General features: G+C 36.5%; 1 protein-coding gene across 2 annotated transcripts in view; it reads left to right on the forward strand.

The window, feature by feature from the left end:
• The window catches only part of LOC127844090 (invertebrate-type lysozyme-like), a 112,150-nt gene that overhangs the window by 53,796 nt on the left and 44,294 nt on the right, over positions 1-14,060 (forward strand). The window lies entirely within an intron of this gene.

A 14,060-nucleotide genomic window follows, 5' to 3' on the forward strand; every position in this document is an offset into this window, starting at 1 on the left:
AGATTATAGATGAAGGCAATGCCAGAAGTCTGCCTGTCTTGCTACTTAATCATTATTAACACTAACTTGTATACGATTATGTTAATCTGGGACTGTATTCACCGACTTGTTCATCGACCTACAAATTGTGCTTTTGTCATAGACTCATTGTTCTTAGTAACGAAGTGTGTAAATGCAGGTATTAAAATTTGCGTCATATCCAACCATATTATGCTATAAGAACAAAACAGCTTGAAGAATTCTATTTTATTTGCTTAGATTTGGGTCTAAAAATTGGTTGGTAATTACAGGCCCTTAAGACTCATACAATTTCCATTGACCCCCATTTATAATTGTAGTAGATTCTGGTTGTAAATATTAAATATTATAGCACATGGTCTAGAGTAAAATCAAAGGGCCTATAGCACATGGTCTAGAGTGAAATCAAAGGACCTTTATAATAGCACATGGTCTAGAGTGAAATCAAAGTGCCTATAGCGCATGATCTAGAAAGAAATCAAAGGGTCTATAGCGCATGGTCTATAGTGATATCAAAGGGCCTATAGCACATGGTCTAGAGTGTAATCGAAGGGTCTTATAGCACATGGTCTAGAGTGAAATCAAAGGGCCTTATAGCACAGTTAGAATGAAATCAAAGGGCCTATAGCACATGGTCTAGAGAGAAATCAAAAGGCCTTATAGCACAAGGTCTAGAGTGAAATCAAAGCACCTTTATTATAGCACACGGTCTAGAGTGAAATCAAAGGGCCATATTATAGCACATGGTCTAGAGTGAAATCAAAGGGCCTATAGCACATGGTCTAGAGTGAAATCAAAGGGCCTATAGCACATGGTCAAGAGTGAAATCAAAGGGTCTTATAGCACATGGTCTAGAGTGAAATCAAAGGGCCTATAGCACATGGTCTAGAGTGAAATCAAAGGGCCTTATAGCACATGGTCGAGAGTGAAATCAAAAGGCCTTATAGCACATGGTCTAGAGTGAAATCAAAGGGCCTTATAGCACATGGTCAAGAGTGAAATCAAAGGGTCTTATAGCACATGGTCTAGAGTGAAATCAAAGGGCCTATAGCACATGGTCTAGAGTGAAATCAAAGGGCCTTATAGCACATGGTCTAGAGTGAAATCAAAAGGCCTTATAGCACATGGTCTAGAGTGAAATCAAAGCGCCTTATAGCACATGGTCTAGAGTGAAATCAAAAGGCCTTATAGAACATGGTCTAGAGGTATATCAAAAGGCCTTATAGCGCATGGTCTATAGTGACATCAAAGGGCCTTATAGCACATGGTCTAGAGTGAAATCAAAGCGCCTTTATTATAGCACAGTCTAGAGGGCCTTATAGCACAGTTACAGTGAAATCAAAGGGCCTATAGCACATGATCTTTAGTGAAATCAAAAGGCCTTATAGCACATGGTCTAGAGTGAAGTCAAATGGCCATATTATAGAACATGGTCTTGAGTGAAATCAAGGGGCCATATTATAGCACTTGGTCTAGAGTTAAATCAAAGGGTCATATTATAGCAAATGGTTTAGAGTGAAATCAAAGGGCCATATAATAGCGCATGGTCTAGAGTGAAATCAAATGGCCATATTATAGCACATGGTCTATAGTGATATCAAAGGGCCTATAGCACATGGTTTAGAGTGAAATCAAAGGGTCTTATAGCACATGGTCTAGAGGGAAATCAAAAGACCTTATAGCACAGTTAGAGTGAAATCAAAGGGCCTATAGCAAATAGTCTAGAGTGAAATCAAAAGGCCTTATAGCACACAGTCTAGAGTGAAATCAAAGGGCCATATTATATAACATGGTCTAGAGTGAAATCAAAGAGCCATATTATAGCAAATGGTGTAGAGTGGAATCAAAAGGTCTAGAGTGAAATCAAAGGGCCTTTATTAAAGCACATGGTCTAGAGTGAAATCAAAGAGCCTATGGCTCATGGTCTGGAGTGAAATCAAAGGGCCTATAGCATATGGTCTATAGTGAAATCAAAGGGCCTATAGCACATGGTCTAGAGTGACATCAAAGGGCCTAAAGAACATGGTCTAGAGTGAAATCAAAGGGCCTATAGCTCATGGTGTAGAGTGAAATAAAAGGGCCTATAGCACATGGTCTAGAGTGAAATCGAAGAGCCTGTAGCACATGGTCTAGAGTGAAATCAAAGGGCCTCTAATATAGCACATGGTCTAGAGTGAAATCAAAAAGCCACGTTATAGCATTTGGTCTAGATTGAAATCAAAGGGCCTATAGCACATGGTCTAGAGTGAAATCACAGGGCCTTTAATATAGCACATGGTCTAGAGTGATTTCAAAAGGCCTTATAGCACATGGTCTAGAGTGAAAGGCCTTATAGCACATGGTCTAGAGTGAAATCAAAGGACCTTAAGCACATGGTCTAGAGTGAAATCAAAGGGCCTAAAGCACATGGTCTAGAGTGTAATCAAAGGGCCTATAGCACATGGTCAAGAGTGAAATCATAGGGCCTTATAGCACAGTTAGAGTAAAATCAAATGGCCTATCATGGTCTAGAGTAAAATCAATGGGCATGGTCAAGAGTGAAATCAAAGGGCCTTATAGCACATGGTCTAGAGTAAAATCAAAGGGCATAGTCAAGAGTGAAATCAAAAGGCCTTATAGCACATGGTCTAGAGTGATATCAAAAGGCCTTATAGCACATGGTTTAGAGTGAAATCAAAGGGCCTATAGCACATGGTCTAGAGTGAAATTGACGGGCCTATAGCACATGGTTTAGAGTGAAATCAAAGGGCCTATATCACATGGCCTAGAGTGAAATCAAAGGGCCTTATAGCACAGTTAGAGTGAAATGAAAGGGCCTATAGTTCATGGTCTACATTGAAATCAAAGGGTCTCATAGCAGATGGTCTAGAGTGAAATCAAAGGGCCTATAGCACATGGTCTAGAGTGAAATCAAAGGGTCTTATAGCAGATGGTCTAGAGTGAAATCAAAGGGCCTATAGCACATGGTTTAGAGTGAAATCAAAGGGCCTATAGCAGATGGTCTAGAGTGAAATCAAAGGACCGATAGCACATGGTCTAGAGTGAAATCAAAGGACCTAAAGCACATGGTCAAGAGTGAAATCAAAGGACCTATAGCAAATGATCTAGAGTGTAATCAAAGGACATATAGCACATGGTCTAGAGTGAAATCAAAGGGCCATATTATATCACATGGTCTAGAGTGAAATTTTAGGGCCTATAGCAGATGGTCTTCAGTGAAATCAAAGGGCCTATAGCACATGGTCTAGAGTGAAATCAAAGGGCCTTATAGCACATGGTCTAGAGTGAAATCAAAGAGCCTATAGCACATGGTCTAGAGTGAAATCAAAGAGCCTTTAGCACATGGTCTAAAGTGAAATCAAAGGGCCTCTTGATTCCCCATTCAGCTCTTGTAGGTTTCACAACACAAACATTTGAAAATGTGTTTGACTTAAAAACATTTTTTGCAAATATTGAATGGCAAATGCCTAGATATTGATTAAAATTAATTGACAAGTAATCAACGAAGACATTCCCTTCATTTATAATATCATATAGTGTCAAAGGTGTTGTCAGGCTTTCCAGAGAGTCCGAAACAAATTTCCTTGACAAGCCTTTTCGATCTCATTCGATGTCTGTCTGTCTGTATGTCTGTCACACCTTTCCTTGCTGTTTGAAATCTCAGGGACTAAAGATCTTATACAAATGAAACTTGATATGCTTGTTACTATTATTTGTTTATTGCTATTCAATAGTAGATTTAATACAGTTTTCTTTATTCATTAAAAAATACACTGACTTCATGCAAAGAAATCAGATAACAATATGCAGACAAGTCATTGAGAACCAAATACTGCAAATGCACCATCAACTGCACATAACACATAGCTCTAGATGGTGCAAAAACGTAAACAGATTTGTATTTTTCAGATACATTAAATTTCAGATGTTTCTCAATTTACACTTTCACTTCTGTAAGGAAATTATTTTACAACTCAATGCATTCATCTCGTGTGGAAATCATCTGTATAGTTGTTATAATATATTATGCTAAAGGCAAAGTTTTATTAATCATTTCAAAACAAGTAGGTGACGATGATTTTGATATTGGCTGAATGGAAATAACACATTTCCAGGGAGAAGTTTGAACTTTTCTTGGTAAACCAGGATCTGTATATTATTTAGGCCATTATTTTCTTGTCCTCCAGTGAGTAATATTGGCAATCATGGTCCAATTTTGTCGTTAACACTCTTTTTTAATTGTACAAGATATAAAGGGCGTCATATTTCAACTGATATGTCTTTAGCTTGTGTATATTTACATTATTGAAAATATTCACTAAACATTTAATTAAGTACCTGAAGAATTCAATCTATCATGATCAAGTGTGCTATGTGTAAATATATGTGACTAGCATTCAACAAGTGATACTCACACTGGGTGTAAAATCAATTCCCTATTATACTATTTCAATAATAAGTTGTTCTAATTGATTTTACTGAACTAAAATATTTGCATTACAATAACTGTTTTAAATAGACCAATTAGCTGACATTGTTTAATTTTCATTAAGACCCTAATTTCTGATTGCTCTATAGCGTTAAAATTATATGGAAAACCAATATCATTAATAAGACTAAGGTGGAAACTGTCCCCAAAGAACATTTCCGTCAATCTTCATTCTATTAATCAAAATTGTAATGTTCCCATGAGAGACACACAATAAACAAATATAATTACAAACCAAGAAATTATTGACCCTGACGATATTATAGTAGCACAAGTGTTTCATAAAATCTGTGTAATCAATATCAATTGCGCAAGGTAGTGCTTGCTAAGACTAGAAAAAAGTTTTGTGCTGATTTCCTTGGCCTAAATGGAAAGTTTCCTAGGTTACTAATTGTGTTAGCGCTCCACATTTAGCTCAGTATTCCAAAACATCCTTATTAGCTTGGCTGTTTTCGGAGAAAACCCGAGGTATGGTCATACTCATAGCCAGCTTTTTGTCCGACGTCGTCGTGCTAAAATCTTAACATTGGCTTTAAAATCAAAGTGCTTCCACCTACAACTTTGAAACTTCATATGTAGATGCATCTTGACGAGTTCTACACGCCACACCCATTTTGGGGTCACTAGGTCAAAAGTCAAGGTCACTGTGACCTCTAAAAAAATAAATTCGGACAAGCTTTCATTTATTCAAAACTGCACCCGTAGCCAAGCATGGCACATGTTATGCTGTGCTCTTGTTTTTCATCATGTATAGTCTCTTGCTTGATATGTTGCTTTAATATTTTGTTATTCCCCCCTTCGAAGAAGAGGGGGTATCTTCTTTTGCACATGTCGGTCGGTCCGTCTGTCGGTCGGTCCGTCCGTCGGTTGGTCCGTCCACAAGACGGTTTCCGGATGATAACTCAAGAAGAACGCTAAGGCCTAGCATCATGAAACTTCACAGGTACATTGATCATTACTGGCAGATGACCCTTCTTGATTTTCAGGTCACTAGGTCAAAGGTAAAGGTCAAAGTGACTCGAAATAGTAAAATGGTTTCCGGATGATAACTCAAGAATGCTTAGGCCTAGGATCATGAAACTTCATAGGTACATTGATCATGACTGGCAGATGACTCCTATTGATTTTCAGGTCACTAGGTCAAAGGTCAAGGTCAAAGTGACAAGAAACGTATTCACACAATGGCTGCCGCTACAACTGACAGCCCATATGGGGGGCATGCATGTTTTACAAACAGCCCTTGTTTGATTGGTGATATATTTTTATTCCAATAAAACAGAAAGTTTTTTCCCCTTCAGGCAATATATTTGTCAATTATGTTGTAATTGAATAACAGTTATGTAGAAAAAATACAATTGATTGGTATTTTCATACTCCCCAAAAAGGGAGAGTTGATAGTCACTTCTTGATGGAATTGAGTTTGTTTGGGTCTGAAACCAATTTCCCCGACAATTCTTTTTCATCCCACTGGATGTTTATCCATTTGAAATCTCTGACATTATTGACTGATTTCATTCAAACTTAATGAGCAGCATTCCTATAGGCTGAACATGTGCGTATTGGCAGGTCAATCAGGTCCAATTATTTTTCAGAGAGTTATTGCCGTTTGATTATGTATGTGTTATTTTTATGCCCTCTGTAGGGTGGCAGATAGCATTTGAACTGTCTGTCCGTTTGTCAGTCAGTCCAAAAACTTTAACATTGCCCATAACTTTTGCAATATTGAAGATAGCAACTTGATTTTTGGTATGCATGTGTATTGGTGAACGGTCAAGGGCATCCTTCAAGGTCAAAGGTATTTTTTTTATCAAAGCGACGCAGTAGGGGCATTGTGTTTCTGACAAACACATCTCTTGTTTTAATAGATTTGTGTTTGCACAAAAGATCTCAAATAATGTGCTTTTTCATGTAAAGGTAGACATGGGCATATCGTTGTTCTGCTCTCTTGATTTTTAGCTCGGCTGGTTTTGGAGAAAACACGAGGTATTGACATAGCCAGCTCGTCGTGTCCTCCGCCGCCATTGTGCTAAAACCTTTACCTTTTGCTCTAAAATCAGTCTGCTCCCACCTACAACTTTTAAACTTCATATGTAGATGCACCTTAATTGATGAGTTCTACACGCCACACCCATTTTTGGGTCACTAGGTCAAGGGTCAAGGTCACTGTGACCTCAAAAAATATTTAAAAAAAATAAAAATTCTGACAAGCTTTTATTTGTTCAAAAATGCACCCGCAGCCGAGCGTTGGCACCCGTTATGCGGTGCCCTTGTTTAAGAGTTATTGCATTTAAAATAAATATTCTTTAGAGCATTTGATTTTGTTTGTATAAGCAGTCAAATGATGTACTTGTCAATATGAGAATGCATCAAAGAATCATCGCAGCTTTAATATCTGTCAGGGCTCACTTGTCCTGTTTATATTTAGCTCATCAATTTTTTGAGCTATTGTCATCACCTGAGCATTGGCGTCAGCATCTGCGTCGGCGTCCGTTTAAGTTTTGTGTTAAGGTCCACTTTTCTCATAAAGTATCAAAGCTATTGCATTCAAACATGGAACACTTACTATCATGAGGGGACTGGGCAGGCAATGTTAGATAACTCTGGCTGGCACTTTGACATAATTATGTGTCCTTTTTATACTTAGAAAAATAAAATTTTTGTTAAGTTTTGTGTTTAGGTCCACTTTATTCCTTAAGTATAAAAGCGATTGCTTTCATACTTGCAAAACTAACTAACTAACATAAGGGGACTGTGCAGGCAAAGTTATGCAACTCTGGGTGGCATTTTTACAGAATTATGGCCCCTTTTATACTTAGAAAATTGAAAATTTCGTTAAGTTTTGTGTTTAGGACCTTTTTATTCCTAAATTATCAAAGCTATTGTTTTCATACTTGCAACTCTTACTAACTATCATAAGGGGACTGTGCAGGCAAAGTAATGTAACTCTGACTGGCATTTTGATAGAATTATGTGCCCTTTTTATACTTAGAAAAATCTTAGAAAAATGAAAATTTGGTTAAGTTTTGTGTTTAGGTCCACTTTATTCCTAAATTATCAAACCTATTGCTTTCATACTTGTTACACTTACTAACTATTATAATGAGACTGTGCAGGCAAATTTATGTAACTCTGAGTGGCATTTTTACAGAATTATGGCCCCTTTTATACTTAGAAAATTGAAAAATTTGTTAAGTTTTGTGTTAAGTTCCACTTTACTCCTAAAGTATCATAGATATTGCTTTCAGACTTGAAGCACTTGCTGACTATCATAAGGGGACTGTGCAGGCAATTTATGTAACTCTGACTGGCATTTTGACGGAATAATGGCCCCTTTTATATTTAGAAAATTGAACATTTGGTTAAGTTTTGTGTTTATATCCACTTTATTCCTTAAGTATCAAAGCTATTGCTTTCATACTTGCAACACTTACTAACAATCATAAGGGGACTGTGCAGGCAAGGTAATGTAACTCTGACTGGCATTTTCACAGAATAATGGCCACTTTTATACTAAGAAAATTGAAAATTTGGTTATTTTTTGTGTTTTGGTCCACTTTACTCATAAGGTATCATAGCTATTGCGTTCAGACTTGGAACACTTGCTAACTATCATAAGGGGACTGTGCATGCAAATTTATGTAACTCTGAATGGCATTTTGACAGAATTATGGCCCTTTTATATTAAGTAAATAGAAAATTTTGTTAAGTTTTGGTTCACTTTACTCCTAAAGTATCATAGCTATTACGCTCACACTTGGAACACTCGCTTACTTTCATAAGGGGACTGAACAGTTGCATAACTCTGGTTGGCATTTTAATGGAATTATGGCCCTTTTTTGACTTAGTAACTTTGAATATTTTGTTATTTTTTGTGTTTAGATCCACTTTACTTCTGAAGTATCAAGGCTATTGCTTTCAAAATTTAAATACTTTCTTAATAGCATGAGGGCACTGTACCTGGCAAGTTGAATTTGACCTTTGAATGACCTTGACTCTCAAGATCAAATTATTAAATTTTGCTAAAATTGCCATGACTTCTTTATTTATGATCAGATTTTATTCATACTTGACAAAACAACACTTACCTGACATACCACAATGGATTCCACTTAAACCATCCCCCATGCCCCACCTCAGAATCCTCTCTCACCCCCCCCCCCGTATTTTTTTCCCATTTTTTTCCTTATTTTTTTAAAGATCATCTAATACATGACCACCCCCCCCCCCCCTATACTTTACCCTCCTCTCAACCCCCCGACCCCCTCTCCCCCCAAACAATTTTTTTTAAACATGAATAAAAAAATATATATATTTATTTGTATTATTTTATTTTTGAAAGACTGAAAAAAAAATCTTTGTTTTTCTTTTTTTGAAAGATAATGTAATGAATGACCACACCCCCACACTATACACCCCTCTCCACCTCCACCCCTACCCCTTTTGAAGTATTGAGTTAGGTCCCTTCACCTTTAATAAGAAAATTAGATAAGCGGTCTGCACCCGTTAGGTGGTGCTCTTGTTTAACCCTTTATCACGAAAACATGTGTCCAATTAAATAAAATACCTTTCTTACAATATTCAAATTTTAAAGGCTTCATTTCCAACCTCTAAGGTACTAATGAGGAGCAAACAGCATAAAACCTTAACAGCCTACTAGTTACTCGCAGGCTGTTCTGGTTTTTTGCTGGTTTTATATGGATATTTTAACTTTGCTTTTGAGTGGTAAAGGGTTAAGAAGGTTGTTGTTTTTTTTGCATCTGTTAACATATTTGTGAAATCAACATTTGTAACCCAAATGAACATGACAAAAACATGACATAAAATATAACCCTGAAGATTATGTTTTGGTAGGTTTTGCAGATTAGTTTTAGATTTTGGCACAAAAACAAGTCAAACGGTCCAATTTTGTGTCTCATAATATGTCCATTAATTATGTCTGAAATCCAATGTTATCTGACCATGCGTGCTACGTCAATAAATGTATTTATCCATGAATCCATCATTCACAGTTTATTCATTATGGGTTATCTGACCATGCGTGTTAAGTCAAGAAATGTATTTCTCTATGAATCCATCCTTCACAGTTTATTCATAATGGGCAGATTATTAGTAGTCTGTGTAAATATTTAAATAAAATCAAAGGCCCAATCAAAATAAATCATGACTTCTTTGTTATCAAGGCATGGGAAGGTTGTCATGTTTTGAAAACAAACTTTCCATTGGTTGAGGTCAGGTCATCATATGGCCTGAAATGGGTACAAGCCAGATTGTTCTGTATTTTAGATAAAAACTTCTGAATCATAAGGTGTTTTTCCACACCTGTGATAATTCCTGACCTTTCATCTGTTCTTACTTTTGACCATCTTGTCATTATTTCATATTTGCTAATTCATTAGAGTCTCAAAGTAAATTTGGGCTTTATGCATGTGTGTAAAGTGTCATCCCAGACTAGCCTGTGATCCCAGACTAGCCTGTGAAATCTGCTGGGCTTTATGCATGTTTGTAAAGTGTCATCCCAGACTAGCCTGTGAAATCTGTGTGTAAAGTGTCATCCCAGACTACCGGTAGCCTGTGAAATCTGTGTGTAAAGTGTCATCCCAGACTACCGGTAGCCTGTGAAATCTGTGTGTAAAGTGTCATCCCAGACTACCGGTAGCCTGTGAAATCTGTGTGTGAAGTGTCATCCCAGACTACTAGTAGCCTGTGAAATCTGTGTAAAGTATCATCCCAGACTACCGGTAGCCTGTGAAATCTGTGTAAAGTGTCATCCCAGACTAGCCTGTGAAATCTGTGTGTAAAGTGTCATCCCAGACTACCGGTAGCCTGTGAAATCTGTGTGTAAAGTGTCATCCCAGACTAGCCTGTGAAATCTGCTTAGGCTAAGCAGGGACAACACTTTCCGCCTTCATGGAATTGTAACATTTAAAATAAAGTCTATTCTCAACGAAAATCAAGTATAGATGGAAAGTGTTGTCCCTGATAAACCTGTTCTGTATTGACTGCACAGGCTAATCTGGGATGACACTTTACACACATACATTAAGCCCAGTTTTCCCCAGAACAAGGCTCATTATTTCTGACATATCTGACTAAGTAGCTACATTTATAAAACTTTACAGCCCTTGTACTTGATATTCTTATTAATATACTTTATACATTTCTTTCCATAGTATTAGAATATACACATACACATACAGTGAAACTTAAGCTGCACCAGATGGAACGAGACACTTTTTGTTTAAAGTGGATTTTTGTTTAAATGAGACTTCCTTTAAACGAAGAATTAAAAAAAGCTGACATTGTGGTCCCTGATTAAGTTTTGCAAACTGTACAGGTATTCTTGGGCATTACTTTACCCAAGTGCATTAAGCCCCATTTTCACATATCAAACCTCATATCTTCTATCTTTTACTATCGCTGATGTATGAAAGTTGTCAGTATGTGTTCTATCTCTTAATACCACTGATGTATGACAGTTATCAGTATATGTTCTATCTCTTAAAACCGCTGATGTATGGAAGTTGTCAGTTTATGTTTTATCACTTAATACCGCTGATGTATGGAAGTTGTCAGTATATGTTCTATATCTTAATACCACTGATGTTTGGCAGTTTTCAGTATATGTTATATCTCTTAAAACCGCTGATGTATGGATGTTGTTAGTATATGTTCTATCTCTTAATACCACTGATGTATGGCAGTTGTCAGTTTATGTTATATCTCTTAACACCGCTGATGTATGGCAGTTGTCAGTATATGTTCTATCTCTTAATACCGCTGATGTATGGCAGTTGTCAGTGTATGTTCTATCTATTAAAACCGCTGATGTATGGAAGTTGTCAGTATATGTTCTATCTCTTAATACCACTGATGTTTTGCAGTTGTCAGTTTATGTTCTATCTCTTAATACCACTAATGTATGGCAGTTGTCAGTATATGTTCTATCTCTTAAAACGGCTGATGTATGGAAGTTGTCAGTATATGTTCTATCTCTTTATACCGTTGATGTATGACAGTTGTCAGTTTATGTTCTATCTCTTAAATCCGCGGATGTATGACCGTTGTCAGTTTATGTTCTATATCTTAATACCACTGATGTATGGCAGTTGTCAGTTTATGTTCTATCTCTTAACACCGCTGATGTATGGTAGTTGTCAGTATATGTTCTATCTCTTAATACCGCTGATGTATGGCAGTTGTCAGTATATGTTCTATCTATTAAAACCGCTGATGTATGGAAGTTGTCAGTATATGTTCTATCTCTTAATGCCACTGATGTATTGCAGTTGTCAGTTTATGTTCTATCTCTTAATACCACTAATGTATGGCAGTTGTCAGTATATGTTCTATCTCTTAAAACGGCTGATGTATGGAAGTTGTCAGTATATGTTCTATCTCTTTATACCACTGATGTATGGCAGTTGTCAGTTTATGTTCTATCTCTTAATACCAATGATGTATGGAAGTTGTCAGTATATGCACTATCTGTTTATACCGCTGATGTATGACAGTTGTCAGTTTATGTTCTATCTCTTAAATCCGCGGATGTTTGACCGTTGTCAGTTTATGTTCTATCTCTTAATACCACTGATGTATGGAAGTTGTCAGTTAATGTTCTATCTCTTAAAACCGCTGATGTATGACAGTTGTCAGTATATGTTCTATCTCTTAAAACCGCTGATGTATGGCAGCTGTCAGTATATGTCCTATCTTTTAAAACCGCTGATGTATGGCAGTTGTCAGTATATGTTCTATCTCTGAATACCACTGATGTATGGAAGTTGTCAGTTTATGTTCTATCTCTTTAAATCGCTGATGTAAGACAGTTGTCAGTTTATGTTCTATCTCTTAATACCACTGATGTATGGAAGTTGTCAGTATATTTCTATTTCTTAATACCACTGATGTATGGCAGTTTTAAAATTTAAACTTTTCAACCAGAAATTACAGAGCCACATCAGTGCACATACTATGTTTGATAATTTATTCGTTTGTTGGATATTGTTTTCTGTTTTAAACACATATAGGGTCACATCGCGGATATTTAGTTAACCTTTCCATGTGTTCATGGGCGAACTCACGTATTCAAGTGCTCTTACGACTATGTGCTCATACCTACTTTCGGGAATCATCATGAAATTATTGTCGTACTTAACGAACAAACATGCCTAGGCTTATTGAATTAGAGAAAACAAAAACAATAATCAAAAGAGAAACATTATATGTTCATGCACATGGGCATGTGAAATCACGTCCGTACACATAGCATCATTAACTTAGGAAAGGAAACAACGAAATATAAAGTTTGGTATGATATATATGTGAAATTAAAGAGCATGGTGTAATTAAAGAGCATATCAAGTTTTGAATTTATATGCTGAAACGTAATGTTATAACCCACAAACGTTTTACTTTATCAGAACTTTTTTTTTAATATAAGTGGTACAGAAAATACGGGTCGAATATCTTTTTACAGATATTTCTTGTTATATTTGATCGAGAATGTAACCCCTACTTCCCTGTACCCCCATTTTTTTCGTACCCTACATTTTTCGTACCCAATTTCTTTTTCCTACGCAAAATATTTGTCGTAACCAAATCTTTTTTCGCACCCAATTTTTGCTTGGCATAATTTTTGGACCCAAAATTTTCGTACCCATTTTTTTCCCTAACCAAAATTTTCGTACCCAAATACACTATTGTGGTGATGAAGATAAACTTAAATAGATGCTTTTATATCAATCCTCTTCAAAAGCATCGTCACACCAGTACTGTCAGTTCTTTGATTATGTGATGCTGCCGATGTGTTCGGTTGTGAAACATCAAGACTTCCGGTCCGGTGCACGATGCGGCCCATACGGAAAACATGTTGCCGTTGGTGACATTAAGACCATGAGGGCCGCAAGAACTATCCTGTGGGACGATTTGAATAAATTTAGAATAAAAGCATGTAAGTACTAAACATTTAAACCCCGTTATGAGAAAAGTGGGGTTAATGCTTTCAACTTTTATGGATTTTTTTGTTTCAAGGAAGTCTATTCTAAACTTAAATCCAGTCTTAGCAGAAAGTGTTGTCAATGCTTAGCCTGTGTTGACTGCACAGGCTTATCTGTGACAACTCTTTGTGCACATGGATTATGCCCAGTTTACCCAGAAAGTGGCTTATTTGAAAACAGATTCTTTAAGACGGTGTCTGAGAAGCTGAAGTCTTCCTTCTCTTATGGTGAAACAGTAACTTGATTTAAGCATTAAGATACAGAATTAAGTATTTTACTGTGATAGGTTGAAAATTGTTCCATCAATCTAGAAAAACTATTCATAAACACAATTAAGAAAAAAACGTCATCATAAATTTGTGTGCAGTTTTGTCATCTCAGCCAAAATATGACAGTAGCTAAAACCTAGTACCTGGTAAGTTATTATGTTGGCATCAGAGTTCTGTGATTTCCATGTCAATCGTTTATCTTTTCATTGACAAGCTAAATTGTCCACATCAAACTTTTTTCTGTAAGAAGTAAATTTTATATTGGTTTTAAACAATTTTATTTGAGAG

This window comes from Dreissena polymorpha, chromosome 9, assembly GCF_020536995.1.
Source record: "Dreissena polymorpha isolate Duluth1 chromosome 9, UMN_Dpol_1.0, whole genome shotgun sequence".
NCBI lineage: Eukaryota > Metazoa > Mollusca > Bivalvia > Myida > Dreissenidae > Dreissena > Dreissena polymorpha.